Genomic DNA, 24,602 nt, shown 5'->3' with positions numbered 1-24,602 from the left:
TAATGTAATATATAAAATGTATTATTAAATATGTAGTTGCATATTATATTTTGTATTATTTATTATATGTATATGTTAAATGTATATATATATATATATATATATTATATATACTCGTACAAAAAGAGAAAATCGGGATTTACTCCCAAAAGCAGCACAGAAACACCGTAATAGCTTCCAGCAAAGAGGCAGGGACGCCAAAGGAATTCCAGACAAACAAGTTCCTTTATTAGTAGTTTGTCACATTACATGGAAAGTGGCAGAAAAACAAGGCATTTCGCGGTACACACACCGCTTGATCACGTTAGGAAATTAGACATTGTAAAGGTGACCTTTAAAGAACACAGCAGTCTCTTTGGTTACACCCTATTGTAGAGCATGGTACTAACAAGAGTGGCAGACATCTTTCAGTGTATAAAGGTAAGCATAGTTCCAATATTGAACTAATATATAAGGTTCACGCAGCAATACATGAAATGCAGTTTGATTAAGAAAAAAGTGTAGACTAATCGTCACATACTTTTATATAAACAAGTGTGTTTAGTACATGATGTGCCACAGAAGAAAGTCTCAGTATAAGCAACGACTGCTGATACTCCAAGTTAAATATAGCCATAAGCATATTTAAACACAAATATAGTGGCATGTCATAGTGCATTTAATATCCGTACTTAATCTTGATTGTTAAAGGCTATTAATAGTGCTTAAACAAAATTGCCTTTGCCACATGCTGAATAACTTCATGTATTAGAATATATGCCTCCTTTTGCATTTTAAACACAGTGCTGGTCGCTGCAGTGACCCATTATGTGATCCGAGCATATTTATTATATAGCCTGTTACAATGTGCAAAAATGCAAAGTTGCAAAGCTCAAGAGAACATATACAGCCTTCAACAGAAGTAAAGTGCAAAGTGCTAGGGTCTTATGCTTAAACCACCTATATGCTAAATTCTCTCATGCATGTAAATGTAAATATATATATGTTTATTGTAATATAGTTGTCATTCATGTTTTACATTTATTATATTAATTTGTTCATTTTATTTTTTATGTGTATTGTATTTCAAATGTATAAATTAAAAGACAAACCTAATATATTACACAGCCACGGTAGTGGCTGTGTAGTTATGGTTAAGTTGCTGGTCCATAGGAAGAGCACTTTTTGGGCGGCCTATAACTCCGCTCCCCCTGGACGAATCCTCACCAAACTTTGCAAAAAAAGTATATGGGGCACTTTGAATTCTTATGCAAAGTTTGGTGCAGGGGGGCAAAATTTATGGGGGGTCCCAAAACGTCTTTTTTTCCCATAGACTGAATGGGGGAAAAACTTTGCGCATCCCTACAGGTCAAACCGTTGGACGGATTTCCACCAAATTTGCAGGAGGGGCAGGGGCAGAGGCTTGGTCCCGAAAGCGTGCTTTTGTAAATTTGGTGACAATCCGTCCAGTAGTTTCCTTTAAAACGACCCAAAAATATGTCTAAAAAAATGTGTGATATCTATGTCCGCTTCACGGTCACACTTCCCTGTTTGCTCCGCGGACAAGATACCGATTGGCCAGGGGGTGGCGTCATGACCGCGGACACGCAACGTCTTTGCCGATTGGCTGCAGCGAGCCATGATGTGCGTCAAAATGTGTGGATGCGCCCGACATCTTGGATCCGAAGACAGCGCGGTCGCCACCAGAGGCGAAATGTTGTTTCGGAAACTGTTTTGCTCTCCTACAGAGTGTGGGGAGCTTCACAGAGCAAGAGATGGGTTAAATAATGTACTTGTTTGGCCTTGCAGGTGTTACTGTTGTACTCTCCATGCGAAATGCTGTTTAGGAAACTATTTTGATCTCCTACATTGCTTGGGGAGGTTCAGAGAGTAAGAGATGGGTGAAATACTGTACTTGTTTGGGCGGCAGGTGTTAATGATGTATTCTCTATGCCCACCTTGTTTGGGATGTTTGTACATGCAGAAAATGAGGGTTCTAATAAGGGTAGTATTTCAGTCCGTGCTGTGTACAGGTACCTTGAAACTGTTGTAAGGACACGCGTGGTGTTAGCCACCATTACAATTGAGTACATGTCGTTATTACATTATTTTTTCCTATGGGTGTGCTATTGATTAGTACGCTGCCATGGGTGTGACATGCTGTGGTGGTTGTGGCCAGGGCCTAGAGTCTTGGATGCATGGCCGTAGGCCATAGGCTGAAGGCCATACTTCCAAGACTGTAGGCCCTGACCACAACCACCGCAGCATTTCACAGCAATGGATACACCTGTAGTATTGATTATCGATTAGATGGTTGTGGGGAGTGTGTACAGTCTTGGGTGCATGGCCCACCCATGGACGACCTTATAAACAGTGGAGTTATAAGCCAATGTACACCCATACATTCAAATATTTATGGACTTATATCCTCATCTGTAGGTCCTGCCCACAACCACTGCAGCATGTTAGGCAGGCACGTTAGTGGCTGTGTTGTTATGGTGCAGTTGCTGTTTGCATAGGAAGAGCACTTTTTGGGTGCCTTATAACTGTGCTCCCCTTGGACGATTCCTCACCAAAGTTTGCAAAAAGAAAATATATCAGACACTCTGAATTTCTTTGCACAGTTTGGTGATGTTTAGTGCAGGGGGGGGAGTTACAAGGCCGGGTTTCTCAAAACATCTCTTTTCCCCTTAGACTGAATGGGGGGAAAAGTTTGTGCCCGCAAACATGTGGCGCTTTCCCTGATTGGTTGTGGAACAGCGTAAAGTACGTTAGATTTCTTTGGTGCCCCCGCTATCTTTTATTCAGGTTTTGGTGTACGCGGACATCGCTAGAAACACATACAAAACAAGACAGCATTGCACGTGTCACACTTATGTAATAATATTTCAGAAGGTGCCCTTTGAGGGGGGTAGGATAGGAGGTGGGAGCACAAACTGAAAAAGTGGAGTTTTCTTGTCACCAAAGTCATACGTTTAAATGGAAGTTCGTGGTCACTGTACCATTACCAATTAGTGTGTATGGGTTAAAATGTTTTTGGAATAATATTGCCGTCAGACTGGCGTCCTCAGTTTTGAAAACTAAGGCCACCATCTGCACTCTTTGCTGGAAACTGTTACGCTCACCTGGCTCCCACAGGGGCGTTGATCTGAACTGGACAGCTGCGGTCTCCACCAATGTGATGCGTAGTGCAGAGATGACAGACTGGACTGGCCCACCTAGCTTCATTTGCTTGGCCCATAGGAGTATTCTTCTGCAAATGGAGAAAGGGACCTTACCACCCGTGGAATTGAGCGTTAACCCCCACCCCCCCTGTTCTCCCCACTGATCACCTTTAATGTGCCCTCTTATAGTCTCACCTGATGGTTTGGAAAGATGAGCTCTCCATCCTGCATTGAGCACAGGGGCGCGTAGATAACCAGTTGCTTCACTGGTTCGAAGCAATAGGTGAGTTCCAGAACAATATTGACTCTGAGATTTCCGGCAAGACGCCGTAGGTACGTAGTTCGTAAGAGTTCAAATGTCTGGCTTTCACTCTTGTCCGATTCCTTGCAGGTTGCAGCTTGACCCTAGCGAAGAGTTCCTCGTGGCAACCGGTAACATTCAGGTAAGGATTTGTATTATCCAACACAGTTTAATAAAATAATGTCAGTATGTAACCTATTGCTTTCTCCCTTATTCAGGTGCTGAGAGAAATTATGAAGTCTCAGGGAATAATGCCTCCGGCGGTAAAATTAGGTAAGTCTATTGTGGTGAGGAGGAATCCCCTTGTTTGTCCCTTTGTTTCACCTTGCTGTCCTTTTGTTTCCCCTTAGGGGCCGGGGTACGGCGAAGATGCGGTGGAGGCTGCGCCGACCCATGAAGAGGAATAGTACCCCCGGCGGTAAAATCAGGTAAGTCTATGGGGGGTAACTAATATTGCCTCTGTTTATTCCCTTGGCTCACCTTGCTGTTCTTGTGTTCCCCTTAGGTGCCGGAGTGCGGCGGGAACATGCAGAAGGATGCAGTGAATAGTGAAGATTCTGAGAAGGCCTGTGAGTTCAGCACGGCGCTACAGCAGGCGAGGCGACGCGCATAAAATAACTTCTTTCTTCCAGCTCGAAGGCGCGGTGGATCGGGAATTCAGGTAAGGATCAAAGGTGTTGCTCTTGTTCTAACCTTTTCTCCTTCTTTCTCCTTTTTTCTAGGAGCTCCAGACTCGAGGTGGGCGTGGCAGAAGACTGGATGCAGACTTGCAGGCACGGTGAGCGTTACGGTGCTGGATGCAGAATAACGCGAAGCGTGTGCAGCTCTTCGGGTGTGGTTTAAATAGCCTCCAAAGTAGTCCCAGGTAAGTATTCCTCCCCGACCCCACCTGAGTAAAAAATAGTCCCTAGGTAAAGTAGTCCCTTCCAAGCCTCTTTTGGCTTGGAGCTCTGCAGCATGGTCTGCATCGGGTAAGTTTGCAGCATGGTCTGCATCAGGTAAGTTTTAATCTATGAGCTTGGCACCTATGGCGCCAGGACTGACTCTCCATATGAGCCTGGCGCCATAGACGCCAGGACTGCACCCAAATGGCCCCTTGCAGGGGTTGTTGGGCTTGCTTGGAATAACTTGATGCCTGCTTCCGGGGCTGCTGGACTTGATCTGGATCCTGTAGGGTATTTTGTGGAGATTTGGGGCCTGACGGTATTTTCTTACCGCCAAAAAATAACTTAGCAACAATCACTCCTTGTATTCAGATTGAGCCATGTACAACAATAATACAGTGGACATGCATTATTTCAGCACACAGACATGCGTATTTGGTATGCGTGGTTGGTATGCGTGGTTGGTGGTATTTTGGTGAGCATAATTCCCTTGTTTTATTTGTGGCCCCAATATCCAGAACCCCTTATTTTTGTTTAGATTTTTCGTGTAATCACTAGAGAGACCTCAGGCTTGCATTTCAAGAACACCACATTTTCATTTTTAGTGTGCCACCATGGGCAATTTCTCTCTGTCTTATCTACGGCAGTGAGCTATCATGTGGTATTTTCACTATCTTATATACGGTAGTGAACTATGTCCCGGGCCTCCCTTTTTGCCGACTCATAGACCTCCGACAAACTACAACACACACAGTTAGTTATAATTGCTCATACTGAATTACATTGTGCACACGGCTGCAACCAAATTTGATGTTTAGCTACCTTGAAAATGACAATTGCACTGTCTAAACATCTCCCCACATCATCAGCACTGTATTGGTAAATATAAAACACACCACCCGTCTGATTTCAAATATTTTTGTGTATTATAAAAGTTGCATTTATCAATGACATTTGTGAGACCATCTTTCATGTCCTGGGTGTTAGTGTTAGCAGTGCAGAGTGGTGATGCAGGTATGGGTGCTTAGCCGACCATAACTCGTGAATTTCAGGGGTTTTTCGGTTTTACTTTGAACCATAATGGCATGTGTGAAACGTTTTTTTAGTGAAGTGTACAGGTTTTTCGTAGGGCAACTTAACCATAACTATAAATAAATTCTTTAATGTGATATAGTATGAAAAATAAATTCAAACTTTACACATATATCAATAGACATTGAAAATGAAAATCATACATATAAAATCATACATCTAGACTCGTCCTACTAATATTTAACACCAGATACAAAACAAATCTAAAATCTAAAATCCAAACAAGAGGGGTGGGAATTGGGGTAGGGGATCAGAATAAACATAATTGCTGATACAACCTTCATATTATTCAAAACTAGTATTTGGACAGCTATGTCAAGTATAAAAGCCTCTACAGATCATTACCCAAACGTCAATGATAGAGTTTGCTCATTTTTCCACTTCATGTTCTATCTGTTGCCAGACATTATACAGGGCTATGAATAGATGCATGTTCGATGTATTAGTGCAATAGCGCCAAAACATAAGTTTGGGTATAGATAGCGGATCATGCACAAATTCTCCCAGATAGTAACCATAACGTCCCCTTAACAAAGTTTCTTTTGAGTGAATGAATGATAGATGTATATTATATTTTATATATAATAAATATACATTTATATATATTATTTTACTTATGTGAGGAGTCAGGAATGAAACTCTGACACATATTAGACATGTTTTTGGCTAAAAACATTTATTGATAAATAAAAAGGTTTCGGGAAAATACCTTGTGTCCCTGCACAAGAGGTGTTTCTGTACCTAGCGCCAAGAAACCACACAGGTGGTAACAGTGCATGTATAAGAACCTTTAACTTAAAATAACATAACATACAATCATAACTAAGGATCTGTAAGTGCCAGAATGTCCAAAACAAAACCATCCATGTCCAAAGTACTAGTCTGACCCCCACATTCTAAGGAAATTAACCTTACATTGAAAAGGATAATATGTTTGGCCTTCAGTGTTTTAGAAATGTTCAAATGAGAAAAATAATCAATAATTTCCAACAAGAAGTCTTTCAAGGGTATTGTTCCTTATTCAAAGGGGTGTCTTCCTTCCCCTAGATCTTTCTTCACATTTTCCTGAAAATAACAATACTGGTCTTTCCTTTTGACCAATACCACAATCATGCACAATTATCTTTTGTCTTTCGGTTGTCAGGATACCTGGTATACTTCCCTGCCAGAGTTTCTCTGTTATTTTATATTCACAGACATTTAATTGCCTGTCATACTCTCCTACTAGGGCTTCTCGCATTTGCCCACTTGTAATTGCCTGATATTCTCTTCTGCCAGAGCTTCTTGTATTCACACACTTGTAATTGCCTGGTATACTCTCCTGCCAGTGTTTCTTGTATTCATGCACTTGTAATAACCTTTCTCTGCAACTCCACTTTGTATAATTCACCACATTAGCCCATTTTTCTAATTCACTTTGTCTGTTAAATACTAATTAGTTACTGTCCCTTATAAGCATATGTAAAAAGAATACATATAAGGGGCACGAACTAATCAGTATTTAACAGACAAGGTGAATTAGCAAAATGGGAAACTTCAAAGTTTCCCTTTTATATCAAATGTGCTTTCACTTTCTCTCTTTCAATGTTAATTAACAGTTTTCTTTCTCTCTCCATCTGTTTTGCTCAATTATTAACATGTGGCATGCTAGCCTATATGCCCTGACGTACCCTTCATCCCAGCGTGGACTCACCGGCTCTTCGTGGCGTTTCCCTTTCTGTTAGCAGCTCGCTGATGACAGCCATTGGGTGATTTCTTCCTTGTGCAGCTCGGCTACCTGTGTTACTGCTTCCTGTGGTTCCAGCTGGGCTTCTCGGCCTCACATGTGTCCCTGGTAAGTGTCTCACTCCTTCCTTCCACCTGCGAATGCCCAGGAGCCCTGGAATGGTTTCTGACATTCCTGCTGTATGAAAACTTCTTCGTGCAGCTTTCCCCCGTGCAACACATGAGCCCGTCGGCTCCACCATCCTTCTCCTGCTTCCTTAGTCACACGTCCAGGTGCAGCCTGCTTCCATCAGCAGTCTCTAATTGTATTACCGTAAACATCAACAGGTCACCCCCCAGCTTGATAGTGAAACAAATGATCCCTGGTTGCCCCCTCAGTGGGGAAGTCTGTAGCTTCTATTGGGCTATGGCACTTTGCTGATGCCCAGGGGTTCTGCTTCCTTCTTAAGGGGGTAGACTGGTCTCCTTGGCTCCACCAATGCTTTCCAGCTCCCCACAGGCAATTAGGGTGAACGAGTCCCCCCTTCCTTCTTCTGGCATAGCAGTTCAAAGCCCTTCTCTCTGCAACACAGGATATCTGCAGCCATGTCCCCCAGGGAGGGCCTCTCTCACACTTACTGAATCTTTTATTCCTTTTATATTGGCTCTGGCCAATGGGATTTGGGGAAGGACTAGATTGCTGACAGCGGTTCTCATGGGGAGTGATCAACATTGCTCCTCGCCTCTGTCTCATCTCAGTTGTTGGGAAAAAACCAGACTGCTGACAGTGGTTCTCATGGGGAGTGGTCATCATTTCACATGGCCTCTTTCTCGTCCCAGTACTGGGAAAGTGATCTTCATTTAGGATACTCCGATTCTTCCTTGTCCCAGTACTTCTTGGGGTAATGGCAGGATAAGTGCAACCCATGAGTCCATTAGGGAGGAGATTATTCTTAAGGTTGTGGACGGGGATACCGCGTCTCATCCGATAAAGTCAGAATACCTTCCCGTAGGCTGTCTCCCCCCATGTGATCATCCCTCATATAGTCTACCCCAGCTTCAGGATCAGGTGGCAGCTGCCGTCCCCTGGCCACATGTGTGATGGTCACCAATGAGAAAAACAGTGATGACGCCATCAGATTCATCACACTTAATAAATGTATTTGTGATATGTATAAAATATATTTATTACAGTGCCTATCTATTTACACACATACATATATATATATGTATATATATATCCAGAGAAATAAATGCAACAAAGCGGAAGAACCGCACTCCGGGGACAAAATTGTAAAAACAATTGACAGATGTTGAGTTAGTATAACAAAGACATTTATTGCAAAAGACACTTGTCAAAAAAGGAAGCAAACATGGGGGAGTTACATGTTTGAAAAACAAAGAACTGCAGTGAACATTGGCAGGCACTCAGTGATCGCTTCGATCACTCAATAAACAGCACTGAAAAAGAGATCAAACACAATACTCCATGATGTCGAAGAGTAAATGTACTCGACATCGGTTAAAACACAGATGATGTTTTGCTGCATCCACAGCTTTGTTATGGTTGCAACATCTTTATAATTGATATAAACATGGGACTGAATTTATACAACTTCCTAGAATCAAAGTGTTATAGAAATGGAACTAAACTAAAGTGCAATGAGTGCTAGAACTTAATAAAATGCCTTTTAACTCTTGAACTGGATGATCTCCAAACACCCCTTTAAGATGAGTAAGAGTTCCCTCGAGATAGATGGGGATGAAGATTCATACTCATGCATCAAATAATTAAGACAACTCAATAGTTTGGCAAAGGGAGTCAGTTTAATGACAAGTTCATAAAACGGGGAGTACAATGAACATCAGCAACCGCTCGATCTTCTCGCTCTCTTGACTTTTAGAAAAAACACAATATTTATAACAAAAACTCGTCATTGCTGACGTAAACCTGCACACATACTAACATCATTCTACATGGCAATCTTAAAAACCTAACATGGACGTGATTTGTTATAGGAAGTTAACTTAACATAGGTACTATATCTGTATACGGTAACGGGGAGAGCGGATTGGATAATAAATATTAAGTGGGGCAACTAAGCCCTCCCTTCAAAATGGGCACTATGAACGTCACTAAAAGTACGACGTCAATTGGCTCTACTCACTATAGGACTCTAGATTACATGGTCCACTATGATTGGGTTGGCATCAACCCCATCCATACATTTCCACCTACGTCTAGCAGCACGCAGAAGGAACATCCAGGTGCAGAGAAGCTCGTCTGCACTCCAGCTTCCCACAAATTATGCTACAATCAATCATCACCTCAGAGGTCATATGTCAATTACTGCTTTGTAGTTTGGCCTTGTGTCTGTTCTGTACTCTGAGAACTTTTAAGGAGTATGGGCATGGCGGGAATCCATGTGTAGGTGTGATAGTTTCACCCTCCCAGCCTGCCTTTGTCACGTGAGTGGACACCGTGAAATCTGCTTTTCTCTATATCTTTTCGTATGTTTGATTTAATTCGACCAGTTTTCTGACGTCTGTGGCTCATCTTGACCTTTTTGAACAGGATCCTCTGTTCACTTCACTCCTCAATTGTATCCAATGTCAGCCTATTGCAGTCAGATAAGACCTTGGCTTCTTGGCATGGTCATCCTTTTGCTGAGTTTTATTCTATCTTGATTCTCGATTTTCTTGCTGCAACACACTCCATCTGTGGCCTTTTGTAACGTTTGTTCATTCTGCTTATGTGCGTAGTGGACTTTCATCTATAAATTAAGTGCTCCTTGAAGTATATATTTGTAAACGTTGGTGCTTCCCGTAATTTATCAACTATAAAGCATAAGCAAGCTTCACAATTTCTTTGACTCTTGCAGTTACTTGCATCTGTACACTTTTAACCTAACTAAATATCTTCATCATGTATGTGGCATAAGTTTCTTCATCTTGACATCAATTTATTCACCTTAGGCTCAAGAAGTCACTTATTCATGGCATCTTCTCTAAATTTCGTCTCTTATCAGTATTCTCAGATCATTATATCTTCTATATCTGCGTCAGTCTGATTTATTATGAGATCACCATTCATCTTACTTTATTATCTTCTTTGCTTCTTCAGGTATTTTATTCAAACAACCATCATACTGTTTAGAATGTAGATATGGCTTTTTTAATGAATATCTTACTGTCCAGGTTTTCTTAGGTGTCAATATATTAACAGGTGCTGTTATGCTGATAGGTACTCGGCAGAGCCCATATGCTGCTCTTTGCTGATTCAACTGTACTTCATACATCACATACTTTGGTGTGAACTCAATAAGTAATGGGAGGGGGGCAAATGGAGTGGGGACGATACTTGACACTTCCTCTTCACTCTATTCTTTGTTTTTAATACAACCTTATAAAGTGCAAAATGTAGTGGACGACTCAATCTAAACCATGTGCACAATATGTGCTAACATAATCAAATGGAACTTTCAAATGTTTTTTCTCCTTAATATATTATTAGCTGTTCCAAGTGGCACGATTGATGGTTTTGAACTTACTGCCTGAGTGGCTATTTTATTAGCAAAAGGCTCCTAAACAGTGAACCCATGTTTGTCTAAAATGTCACTTTTTAAATGAATGCAGAGCGACCATCATGAATTTTGAGGCAATTTGGATTTTACAGTTTAATCTCATAATCAGTGTGGTTTCCAATTTCCTCTAGATTCTCTCACCTCCCCTCGGATGGGGCTTGGGGGAAAGGGGAGCTACTTAAGCCTACCCATTTAAGCACATTTCTGTATTGGTTGTGTGCTATAGAGAAGTGGGTTGCAACAGGGTAATACTTATCAGCATTGTTGATAGCTCTAATATGTTCAAGCATACATAATTGGCATTTCTTACAGTGCTTCCAACCTACAATTTAGGGCATGGACGTAGGAGGCCATATATAACGAATTCAGAGTTTCAGTCAATCCGATCCCTCATATAGAGTGATTTATATGTGCTTCGGACAAACGGAATAAAAATCACAGGGGGCAGAACCTGGTGGTTGTTTTAGCCAGTTAATAAATCTTCCATATTCCTGCCTTATCTGTAACAAAACCGAGGTGACTCGCCAATAATTAATTGCAAAATGGTATCTTTTTTGATAAAGTTCCAGTGATGTTTAATGATTCCTGTAATCTGATATGTTTGTAAAACAAAAGTAGTGATGAATTGCATATGATTGACGTTTGATCTAGTTTTCGGGATCAAAAGTTCTGTTATTGTTTTTTAGATAATTTAAGGAATGCTTGATTCACTACTTTTTTAGAATAGCCTATCTTCATAAAACGGGAATGCATTCCTTTGCATGTGAAGATGAAATCACTGGGGGTCATTACAACCCTGGCAGTATCCCTGCCTCTAAAACTGAGTTGACTGCTGATGATTTGCTGTACATTGCTGTGTGAATTAAATTATCTTCAACTTTTATAATTAAATCAAGAAATTCAATTTGTGTGGTACAGTAATTTGAACTGAAATGAATGTTCTAGTTATTATTGTTAATGAAATTGATGTTTTAACATGGATTTGTGACCTTGCCATAATATGAATAGGTCGATATATCTTAACCACGTATTATATTGCAATTCAATATGTTCTACTCAATTTAAAATAAGCAAATCTCCTTCCAGTAAGCTAGAAGCAGATTTGAGTATAATGGGGCAAACTTAGTGCCAATGGCAGTTCCCTGTGTTTGCAAGAAGAACTGTTCATCGAATAAAACATTCTTGTGTGTTATCATGATATCTATCATCTCCAGTAGCATTTGTGTATGTTGTCTCTATGAGCCAGATCGATTTCTGAAAAAGAATTGTGAAGCTTTGAGACATCAGTATGGCGGATGATGGTGTACAGGGAAGTCACATCTAATGTGATTCCACGATCCCAACTATCTATTGAGCCATATTAAACTTCCTTTTCCAGCTCAAAATATTGGAAAGGGTGGCTTATGAGTGAGTGCTGGAACATTTGAAGAACCACACCATTCTGAATAATTGGCACTGAATCAGCCCTCCTGGATTTAAAGTCCAATATGATGTAAAAGATAAATGAAAGACAAACTATGATGATGGCATTAGATTTGTTGGTCATTTTTGATTTAGAGGATCACCCACTACTTCTAAAAATATTGCAAGAAGTAGACAATTTTAGTGACCAAGCAGTGACCTGGATGCAATCTTTTGGGGGATATAGAACTATGAGGGTGTGTAGTAATACGGCAGGGGCCCAGTCAGTCTTGTTGATATATGGAGTTACACAGGGCACCTGCCTGTCACCGGTGTTGTATAACATGTTTACAGTGCCACTTCTCCAGCTGCTGGGGGAGAATAAAATCTGCTTCGGAGTATCCGGAAGATGCAAGAGTGGTTACTGAGACCTATAATCTCATTTAGGACTGGATGCGCATGAGTGGTCTGGTGCTGAACCACGATAAATGTGAAATCATCATTATAGGTTCCCGCCCTAGAATGAAAAATCTCAGTGCAGAGTACAATATTTTCCTTATTGCTGATTGCAAAATATTAAGCAGGGATAAAGACATTGGGTGTCGATTAAAGCCAAACCCTTGCAATGAAGGCTCAGGTGAGTAGTCTGGTCACCTCAGCTGCATATTACATCAGACTCCTCTCCCATATTCAACCATTTCTGTCCCAAAAAGCTGTGAGAGAGTGGCCTGAGTGATTATTGGATCAAAGATTGATTACTGCAGTAGTCTATTGGTGGTGATTGGGAAGGGAGTGGTGGCTAGATTACAGGTAGTACAATATAGCACTATCAGAGCCATAATGGGACTGAAGACATTTTAACAGGTCTCTAATGCCAGGAGATGCCTCCACTGGCAACCTATAGAGGGTAGAATTGAGTTTCACCTACTCACCATCACCCACAAATGTCTGTCAGGACAGTATCCAGCATACGTGACGGATAGACACGGATAGACTGAACAAGAAAAAAGAAATCAGGAACTTCAGATCAAACGATCTTAAACTTTTAAAGGGGTCGAGAGCTAATTTGGATTTAGTTAAAAGAAGTGCATTCTGGGTGGCAGCACCCATGAGCTGGAATGCAATGCCCCTTGATCTCAGAAGATGCAAGTCATTGGACAGTTTCGAGAAAAATCTGAAAACCTGTTTGTTTAGATAAATACCTTTTAGGAGCTTTGACAGCTAGTTTTTAGGGTTTTTGCATGTATTGTCTACAACCATCTCCGTAGACACTCTAGTCCTAGCCGCCTGTATGCCTCTGGGCCGTTTTGGCAGCGCTCCAAACAGACAAATTAAAGTAAATTAAATTTGACTACAAATAAACCTCGTTCCGAAGCAACATCCTGAAATCTGTTAGGGACCTCTCTAGTGTCCTTTACATAGGAAGGGAGATTTGTTTCAAAAGGTAATAGGAACATATCTACATAGCTGGAAGCGGGTTAAGGGAGCCTATGTAACTCCCCATATGACTTCCTGGTGGGCAATTCGAATTTCTCTGTGCTTTGGATAGTAAGTGAAAACTCAGGATGGTAGGGTATTTGACATAGAAGTAATACATTAATCCTTACTTATCTGACCCTCGCTGCACCAATTTGATAATTCCTCTTTAAATTCTGAATTGAACTCTTTCGTAGGTTATTGCTTTAATACGGGATAACAATTGCCATCTTTGAGTTGTTTGTTGGCCTCTTGCACATATTTATGGTGACTCCATAGGACTATACTGCCTCCTTTGTCCGCTGGTTTAATTACCCATTCATTATTATTTTCAAGTGTTTTCATAACTGATTGTTCCGACTTAGATATATTTGTGTTGGTATTTTTGTACCAATTCAACTTGGATAGGCCCGGCTCTCACTGCACTTTTAAACAGGGTAATAAGATTGTCATCCATGATGGAAGAAACAAATATAAATTTAGGTTTAAAAGGGCAGGTAGTCTGGTGTAATAATTGGAGGTAGAAGTGAAAGAGTCATGGGCCTCTAAGGGAGATCATCAACATAAGGAGATTCCAAACATAAGGAGATTCCAACCATAAGGAGATTCCAAACAAGCAAGAAGATCACTTTCTCTTATACTGAGACTAATTATATATAGTTAGATGTAGATGTGTGTGTTTGTATGTGTGGGTCACGTTTACATAACCATATGTACTTTAAATAGATTAATATATTTGTTACGATTCGGAAGTTAAGATAATTTAAGTTAAATCATTTAGTTTGCACTTAAAACTGCACAACTTCACTAAGTTGCAAAATCTGGAACTTTGCAAAGTTTTGCTGGTGGAAAACAAACTTTGCACACCCCTGATTTTAAAAGAAGCGCAAAGAGTGTCCACCGATGTGCCAATTTGTCCACTTAGAGTTTCTGAAAAGAAAATGTTGCTGTAAGGTAACCTAAACCAAACAGCCATCAAGAAACCTTTCACTTTGGTGGTTTGCAAGCAAAACTGGCAATTAATGAACCAACCCCAGGGGAACCCATAACCACTACTAGACATGCTTCTAAAGAACTGTCTACCCACAGATCTTGCAATCCATCCATCACTCGGTCAGGAAACTGCTAGTGTCACAAACCTTCATGACTGCCATGACCCAAGCCCTTTGTTTCACCCCTTTCTTCGACATCCGTTCAAAGTGATGGGCATTTCCAGAAGCTCCATGCTGGCTCTAAGGTATACAGAGAGAAAGTCAGGGTGTCTCCTGGAATCAGTGTAAAAAATCACAATGGTATAAAAATATAAAACCCTTGAATATTTTGTAAAGTCTCACAAGAACTGATGGAAGGACATCGGGAATCTGCCGTTAAAGGGCAAGCATGAAATGCCGCTTTTATTGCAAGAGCCAGCAAATGACTGGAGGCAGGCCTGCATTACATTTTGAACATACTGGAACAGGTAGATACTAGAACCTACTGCAGCCCTGTCCATCATATAGCAGGAGTCCAAAAAGAACTGGGGAAGCACACAAAGCAAGTACACTTTCTACAGGCTAACTGTAGGCATGGCCACAGACCCCATCTACCAGTTTTGTGGAAGGAATAGCTCAGCAACTCCATGCTCCCGTGTTGGTTCGGAGGTCACAGGACATACTACTGGGATCCCACACTGATGCATCACATGGACACTGAAAAGCCCATGATCCCCTAGACACCATTGTGGTTCAGCTCTTGCCAGATGCCCTGCTCACCATGATGCCCGGCCATGACACGCAGTGTGGTTGGCACTAGCTCTCCTTCCTTGTGGTTTCCTCCCAGGGGCCTCTACATGCCTTATGTTTCCTTAGGTACCAATTCAAACCATGTCACGAGGAAAACATTGAAGCAGACCTGTTGATTCAGCCAAGAACACGCACACATGGTTTGCAGGCCCTACTTATATTAGGAAAAGAAGAAATACGTTTTGCAAAATCCTAAGTGCTGTTTTCTAAACAATCAGGACTGGTAGAAGCGGACTCCCGTGATACTGGGACAATTGGTAGGAATGAGTATTATTTGGTTGCAAATTGAGCCAGAAGGCATGGGTGTACCCGGAGGCCACCAGCAGCTCGGGCAGTATGGGAATCCAGCCCAGTTCAAAATGTTTTAAAATATTCCCCTCCATACATCACTGTAAACACATCTGCCCAACGCTAACATGGCTGCATCTACCAGGTAATGCATTGATGTTCTCTCTCATTGTGCTCCAAATCAGCATTCAAAAGACAGTGTGGCCAGGCCAAGGGCAAAATAAACAGAACTGATAATAGTGTGTGTCATAGAGTGCTTCACAGAACTGCTGCTAATACAAATTATTATTAAACTCAGAAAGACAAAATTATTCTGTCCTTTGTAAGGAAGGAGGGGGTCGGTTGAGCACCCCCCTATACATTCTATGCGAAAGGGACCACTTGCTCTTGTAGTAGTGGGGGACGCCTCCTTTGCCCTTCTGCAGCCATGGGGAATAAGGCCCTGGCATAAGCAGAGGTGGGGCTATTGCAAGACACACTTGGACTCCATTTTGTGTGCCTTCGACTCCATCTTTGGACTAGGCCACATTCTGGCATTGCAAAGTCTCCTCTCCACTCAGCTGCACCGTGCACAGCGAGCACTGACAACCCCACCTTTTTCCTCCTGCGCCTGTTCCTCCCAAGTCCCTTTCTCACTGATGCACTGAGACAGGATGTTGCAATCAAACAATGCATTCATTTCATTCTTCCTCTGAGATCACTGTCGTGTGTGTGACCGGGCCAAACCATGACTCTTCATCCATCTCAACAAACCTGCTCCTGCACCTCTCAGCCCAGCTGTTGGAGGATTACTGCCTCTTCAACCTTGTGCCCCTCCAAAGCTATTCTTTTGATGTACCAGACGTGTGACCCTTCCTTGCCGACCACCCTAGAGTGCCCCCAATAAAACTAGAGCCCTGTCACAGTATATTCCGGGCCTAAACTAACATGTGTCACTCCACCCCCGTCACTCTCTGATGTGCCAGACCTGACAGCTATCAATCCCGACCCCTGCAGGTTACCTCAAGGGCAAGAACCCCACACCCTTCACCTCGCCAGTGACCCAAAGTGGGGTAATGCAAACACACCTGTACAATTTATAGGCCTTTAATACATACTTAAAAGGTACAGTGATTATCATTATTTACTGCATGTCTAGAATAAGTGTGTAGATCAGTTTAGCCAGAACCAGCCACCTCTCCGGACCCGACGCAACTTTCACCTCGAAGGACTGGCCCAGCTGAACCACGTGATGTCCAACCTCCCACCAAGTATTCAGCCAATCCTGTGGAGACGGCCCCTACAGAACTATATGTGCACCCCCTCCCTAACCAATGGAACTGTAACTTGTAGATTGTATAGAAATCGTCACTGATGACACTGTAACCCTTTAAAACCTATTGTTTCTGTGATGTTTGCCAGAGCGCTCTCAAGGCAGCAGAGTTCTCTGGATGCTTAATTTTATATAAACCTTTGCAGAATCTCCAAACCAATCTCTTAGTCTCATTCCCTAATGGGATGTGTCCTTTATTCTGAGTTCTTGTTGGTGATGTGGGGAGTGAGCGCCTTCACTTGGTGACCATGACGTGATTTGAAGGTGCATCGAGAGATACCCCTGTGTCGTGCGGTGAGATCCCGGACACCCCCCCAGCAAAACCATCGCCTCCTGCGGCTGACCAGTGCGTGCACAAAGAGAGGTTCCAAGGGTCCCGGCCATTGCAAATACTCGACTGTTTGCCAGGGTGGGTCACGGCTTGATTGAGGTGCGGCCCCAATTGTGGATAAACCGTGAACGGAGCCTCTCTGAGCACCCCGGACACATGCGTATTGGTTGCGAGAATCTCAAAGGAGGAAAATTAAAAAAGGTAACGGGTGTAAGGATAATGCTGAGAGAATAGTGGGGAGTCAGATTTAGGGCCTAGGGCTTGTGTGAGTGTAACTGGTAAGCTTTTTCTTTTCTTTCCTTTATATGGCCATTCAGTTGTGAATACAGAAGTAACGGAATACGGGAAGAGTACGGGAACCTAGCTCCGAAAGGGGGTGCAAGGCGGCGCTGCGTAGCATTCTCTCGACCAGTGCAGGAAATAAGTGGAGATAAAAGTAGAAAAAACATAGGAGTCTTGTGTAGTGACTAGACTCAGGAGATATTAGCAAATTCTTTTTCTTGTGAGCATAACTCTTTTAGAGATCAACCCGAAGGGGCTCAGAGAAGGGGGACATGGAAAGTGAGTGGGAGAAGAATATGATAGTGTGAACTAGGATAGGGTGGGAGTACAGCTAGAAACAAAGCAATTCTATGTTTTATGTTAATTGTCGTTAAAGTCAATTGTGTTTATACGTCTAAAAAGTACATGTGTAACTGTTATCCATTGAATTAGTATAAAGATTGTTTTTTGTTCATGTGGAGTGGAGAAGGTGTAAGTGAAAAATGCTTTTTTTTAAATTGCCACATTGCACAGTATTTGTTGAAGTATTATAAGCTAAACAGAAGTGTTTCTTAACTATATTTTTGACACACAACACATACCCCAGTGAACCCAAAAGTGAAGAGGGGAGCCATGGGGGGAGATACACCATTAGCCCATATTTGCCAGCACCTCCACCTGTACAGTGAGAAAATTCATAAATACCATGATCAATAGCTCACTGAGATAAAGGGAGAGGGATTGTCTCAAGTATGGCCGGAAAAAGGGTCATTTGATAAGCAAATATTAGATCTTGTGACAACCCACTTGCCAGCAATGTACCGGGGAAAGCAACTTCAAAATAGGCGCAAAGTATTAGATCTCTGGAGGATGTTTGAGGAAACATCCCATCATAATAGTACAGACAAGGAAGTATCATCTGAGACGGCACCAGCCCCAGCAGGGGAGGGAGGAGAGACAGCGGAAGGGAAAATGGTAAAATCAGAGGACGAAGAACTCACTAGGCTTTACCCACTATTAACTAGGCCCGCTGCGGGATATAGTGACCCCTCTTATTTGCCTGCACCAAGCGCACTTTGCACTGCCGCAGCTACAGCCCCCCCTCCCTACGATCCAAGGGGGTTGTATGGGCCCACGAGCGCCCCTCCAGTAAATATCGCAATCCTCACTGGTGATTTAGAAAGGCAACTTGCCTCCACACAGATGGAGTTGACACGATTGAGAGCATTATGTGACAGAGCCCAAATGTTGCCCGGGGAGGAGAGGCGCCGTCACTGTCAGCGGGCGGGCCAACACCATCTCCACTCCCGTCTGGGAACGCATCTAGCAGGCCGGAAGATGAGTGGAAATCTGGGGAGTTTTTCTTCAGCCTTAACAATACCCCCATAAAGATAGTACGAGTAGAACAAGAAGGTAGCCAAGCAGAGGAGGAACAAGGAAGTGGAGAATCAGACAGGGAAGTGTGAAGCCACCTAGATGGGTATGAGGAAGGAGCAGCAGCAGCAGGAATGCCCCTGCCACTACGAGAGGAGCCAGAAGATGGGGTGGTACGACAAAGGTGGCAGGGGAGGTTAAGGAGTACGTTGGGAAACATGTCACTAAGTAAAGCAAAAGGAGTAAAAGTAAGTAAGAAAGGAAGTAAAGTGAAACTGCAAATGCCTCTCATCCACAAGGGAACAGGGAGAACCCCATTACATACCATGGGCGCAGACGGACAAGAATAACCTGTTGAAATTATTGCCCCCACTTTCGGGAGGGGTGGGAAAATAGATTTACCATTTGAAAATAACACTGCAGGGGTCCCGCTGGCTATAGGGGACGTGAAGAGCTTATGTGGGAGACCAAGCAGACGCGGTGTGGGTGAAGGCGGGTTTCCCGGGAGTTACAATAAATTGTGATCGCCATGATGGGTCGGCCTTTAACAATGTAAGGGCTCAGGTATGGGATGCACTGCGGAGAACCTTCCCTGATACATCAGATTTACACTAGGTGATGCAATGTAACATGGGGGAAGAGGAAGAGGCTGTGCAGTACATTCTCTGGGTGCAGGACCTGTGGAGATCGGAAACGGGCATGGCTTGGGACCAATCAACCTCCATTTTCTACTTTATCATCAAAAGAAGCCTCCCAAAGGAGGTAAAGTCTTGGATAAAATTGCTGGGATAGAAGCCCAGGGCTGGCCTGAAATTCAGAGCATTATAGTACACTACTGTAGGAGGATCAGAGAAAGAGAAAAAGAAATTGCACAGAGGAGATTGGCAGACGAGGCCAAGCTTGTACAGAATAAACTGGTGAAGGTCGCTGCGGTTACAGCAGCCCTGCACACTGAGAGACAGGGAGACAGGGAGGAGGGGTCAGGAGGTTCACTGGCAAGGATGGCAGCAACATGGTCCGCAAATGGGCAGGAGCAATGGGCTGGCGAGGAGAAATACGAGGGTCCCCAATGGCAGGAAAGGCCTACAAGAGGACGAGGTGGGTACAGGGAGCTGGGGGTTCAGAGGACAGGGAGGTTGGGGTTTTGGAGGACAAGGAACCGAGGAGTTGGCCAAGGGTCATGCTGGAATTGTGGGAGCTGCCGACATTTTTAAAGGGAATGCCGCACCCGACCCATGGGATACTATCAAGGGCCCCCACCCGCTGGAAATGAACAACAATTTGGTCACCCTCATCCGGGCAGCCCTTATGGATTACCAATGGGTGGTCACGGGCAACGAGAGCAATATTATGATGATAACCAGCAAGGGACACAACAAATTCAACAAAGATAACAGGTGCCGCAACAGGGCATTCAGCCCCAAGTAGCTCGTCAAAACACTATGGTGAACGCCCACCCAAATATTTTTGCTACAACCGCCAATGGCGCACCAGCGCCGTTCCGCGGAACAGCAGTGATCGCAGAGAGCATTTTATCTGTAACAGAAACAAACACATACCCAGATTAGGACAGCCCACAGAGAGCACTTGAGTGTCCAGTCCTATCGACTACCCTATGTCCAGAAGAGGAACCACTGGTGGGGGCGGAGATAGGAAACAAGCAGATCATCTTCATGTTGGACTCAGGAGTGGAAAGATCATCTTTGATGGAAGGCTGCTTTCCTCTCTCGGGCCGAAATTTGGAAACGCAGGGATTTTATGGGGCAATCTTAAAGGTTCCCTACACAAAAGATTTAGATATAACGGTGGGAGGAAAAACGGTGCGGGCACCCCTATTATACCATGAAGATTCACCCATAGATTTGCTGGGGAGGGACCTCCTTAGCAAGCTTAACATGACCATCACCTTTACAGAAGGTGGAATAGTGTGCTCTACCCCAGGGGTGTGTCCAATAAGAGCAATGTTAATGATCAGTACCATGACAAATGAAGTTGCAGTGAGAGGGGTGCCCATGCATGTTGACGTGTTCATCTATGGGATACAGGTTCTAGCTAGAGTGATGCCTGAAATAACGCGGAAGGAATGGAGGGTGCCATCCGATTTTGTTTTTCGCCCCGTGTTAAGCGCAGAAATTGTGCCAGACACTATTCTCCCAATCGACCTACAGGTGGTGCAGGTATCAGCCAAACGTATTGTGGTGATAGGACTGGACACGCATGGATGTGAGTGGAGAACAGTGTTGTGTATAGACCCAAACATAGCGCTGCATGACCTTACTGACGAAGAGCTGTTCACTGACGGTGACACTGACAGGGGAGATAGTAATGGAAATGTGTGTGCCCTGTGACATAATGATTCAACACAGAGATAAATAACCCCCTTGTGGCCAGTGTCAGTGCACCACCTTTGATTTTTGATGATGATATGAAACAAGTCTAACTAGATTTATGGACAACAAGGCCCCATGACGTAGGGCTTTTACAGATGGTAATGCCCATAAAAATACAACTGAAACCAGGCGCAGTGCCACCCAGAGTAAGACAGTACCCTCTATCCACAGAGGCAGAAGAAGGAATAAAGGAAACAATAAATGCATTACTACAACAGGGCATAATTGTACCAGCAGATTCACCATGCAACACTGCGATTTATCCTATAAAAGTGATCTACAGTGATATCACAGAGCCCAGCAGGAAGCGCCTAACACACTGTGCTGTCTGTCCTACAGGAGAACAGGAATTGTGTAGCTGTGGCTGACTAGTGAGCAGCCTTCACTTTTCACTGGATTCGGTAGGAAGGTGCTGCAGAACGTCTCACAGGCCCTTTAGTTATGCTAATGCATATTTTTAATTGTTTTGTCTCTGTTAAGGCAGCCCTTGGCTTGAGAGGGAAGGGTGGCTATCGCATGCACAGAGTCAGCCCTAAACCATCAAGAGGTTAGCTCCTGGTGCCTTTGATGCTTGAATCCAACTGGGCAAATGCTCAAACTGTTTCATAGCCAGCCCCCTGACCATCCATTGTATGGCAGGTGAATAGGTGACTAGATCATTATTTTCTGAACGGAGACCCTTGCCCTAGATCTGCAATCTCCCTGTCTGCTAGTTTTAACTCAAAGCGGGCCTTTAGCCGTTTCCTGAAAGTTGTGGATATTTCTAGTCAGAAATTCGGAAACATGCCCGCACTGGATGTTAGCTGGGTAATTGTGAGCAGGTGAAGGGAAATTGTTTGCGATTCTAGTACTTTTCAGAAAGGCTGTTTGAATAGAAATATAAGTTTGCTTTGGGTAGTTTCCAGGCTTATATATTTTTAGAGGTCTGTTGAGGGGGCCTCAAACCAACCCTCCTCCAGCATTCCCCCAAAATGACAGATGTCACACACTGAAGCAGCCCCACAGACCATAAGTGGATGACATCACCAAGGTAATCATGAAGAGGTGACATGGCTGAACACACACACGTAGAGGCATCAGATAGTTGCAAAGGAGTACGCATGAACTGACACCTAAAAGCAACTACCATGAACAGCCATGAAAATAAAATGGAAGCCACAGCTGCACTGAAATGAATGGAAGGCTTAAAACACAGGGAGAGGCATGACACACTGGTTTCCCTGAGAAACGCAAAGCAGAGCTGGCAGTGCAATCACTGTGCCCAATCTTGCCAAGGACGCTGGGAGCGAGTGTTCCAATCAGCAGAAAAGATAACACACCTGCAAGGGCTGGGATCTGAAATCCTTTATAAATGCATGCAGAGAAACTAACATTTTATGGTCCCCAAACAGGCAATCTGAACCTGGGGAACAAGAACCATTCATCCGAGGCAGACAGGCACTGTTGTTCCCATAAAGGTGAAGACGGAAGATGCAAAAATGTAACACAGCCTGGGGTTGGAGACTGAAGTGTCCTTCCTCAGGGCCAGAGCAGTTAAAGAAGTGGTAACATTAGTGGGAAACAGGTTGTACTATGAGGACTTTCCCCACCCATCATATTTGCTCACACGCTGGTAAATGTCCCAAATTGACACGGCTCACACTGGCCTCCTGTGGGTGGTGCCAGGCGGAGCTATCAGATATGGCCAGACCAATCCGATTGTTTGTCCTCTATAGGACACATGTCTGTATTGTTCACCCAATCCCATCTCGCCTAGAGCCCAGGAATGTAACTTTTGTTTGTGATGTCAGAGCAACATAAAACCTCACTACCAGCCTGTAATGAGCTGAGAGTGCATTTGGACGCTGCATAAATCTGTGTGCCTATCCCTGCTTTGGATTAATAAAGCAGTAATTTGTCACATTTCTGGACTCCTCGTTTCCTGGGCTTGGGGGATTTCCCTCGAGCCAACTCTGCTTTTAAATTATGCTTCAGGTCAACACCCTAATCATGGAGAGGAAGCACCAGGGCAGCATAAAGCATTGTTTAATTCCATAAGTGGTCTCACAACCCTTAACCAAAGGAAGAATCATGTGGCTTCTAAATTGGAAGTGAAGTGAGGGACGTCTTTCACAGCACGCATTGTCTGAGATTTGGCTATGTGCATTTATTTGCAAAAGGAAAGTGTTTGGGAGGATCAGGCTCGGTATTGGTATTGGTTAACTCACTATTCATTCATGAAACTGTGATTTTTCCCCTAGAAAAATTGCTCAAAAGTGCCATAGTGGGCTCCATGAACAATAAGTATACTTTTACATCTTACAACAATCCATTCATTTTCTCCCATTCTCCCCCTGCTCCAATCTTATAATCTCATTCAATACTCTACTCCCCCTCCCACAATTCAGGGTCCTTCCTTGATCTAATGTGTTCTCCCCTTTATCACCTATCTTGGACTCCCCTTTTTATTCTTCTGACCATTCCCTGCTCTCCTTCCCTTTCATTCCCCCACCTCCCCACCCTCCCATACTAAGCATGCTCATTCTCCCACGTTTGTTCATTACAATATCAATTGCTTTGACATCGTTTATTATCTCTTCTTGAACCCTCTTCTTGAATCCTCTTCTTGCCCCCTCCCCTCCTTATCTTCTCTCCCCGCTAATTTTGCTCTTTCTTCTCTCAATTTCCCCCTCTCTTCCACTCTTGATTCTCTATTCTCTGCCTTTCCATTCTCTCCCACTCACAAACCTTCCCAGCCTTGGTTTACTCCTCACTTCCACTCCCTAGTCTCCTCCCGCTGTGGTGTAGAACAGCGCTGACAAAAATATTGTTCAGTCTCTGACCTTACTTTACTCTCATCACTCCATTCTTTGAATGACTTCCCTTCTTGCTGCAAAGAAGCAATACTTCAAAGACCTAATTCTATCCTCACCCCATCGGCTTGTTCAGTTTTTTGACTGGCTTCTCACTCCCTCCTTTCCTGACCCTGCTTCTTTCTCCTCTCCTCAGACGTTGCTAACTTTTTATCTATTAAAGTTCTCCAACTACCCTCTTCCCTCGCCTCCTCTTCAATTCCCTTTTCTTCTTTCCCTTCCGTACTCCCCTTTCCTTCTTACTAGTTATCTTCTTTTATTCGCTAATCATACTTAACTAACTGCCACAAACCTCCCCCCCGTCCATGCTCAGAGTGGGACCTTGCACACAAATGGCTGTGGACATCAGGACTGCTGCCCAGGGGCAAGCATCCATGATAAAAGACCCTGTGAAACCACAACCGTAAAAACCTGCCATTTAGTATGGG

This window comes from Ambystoma mexicanum, chromosome 8 (assembly GCF_040938575.1).
Source record: "Ambystoma mexicanum isolate Mex_15411 chromosome 8, UKY_AmexF1_1, whole genome shotgun sequence".
NCBI classification, from domain to species: domain Eukaryota; kingdom Metazoa; phylum Chordata; class Amphibia; order Caudata; family Ambystomatidae; genus Ambystoma; species Ambystoma mexicanum.
The sequence above is the reverse complement of the archived record's forward strand: the minus strand, read 5'-3'. Positions refer to the sequence as shown.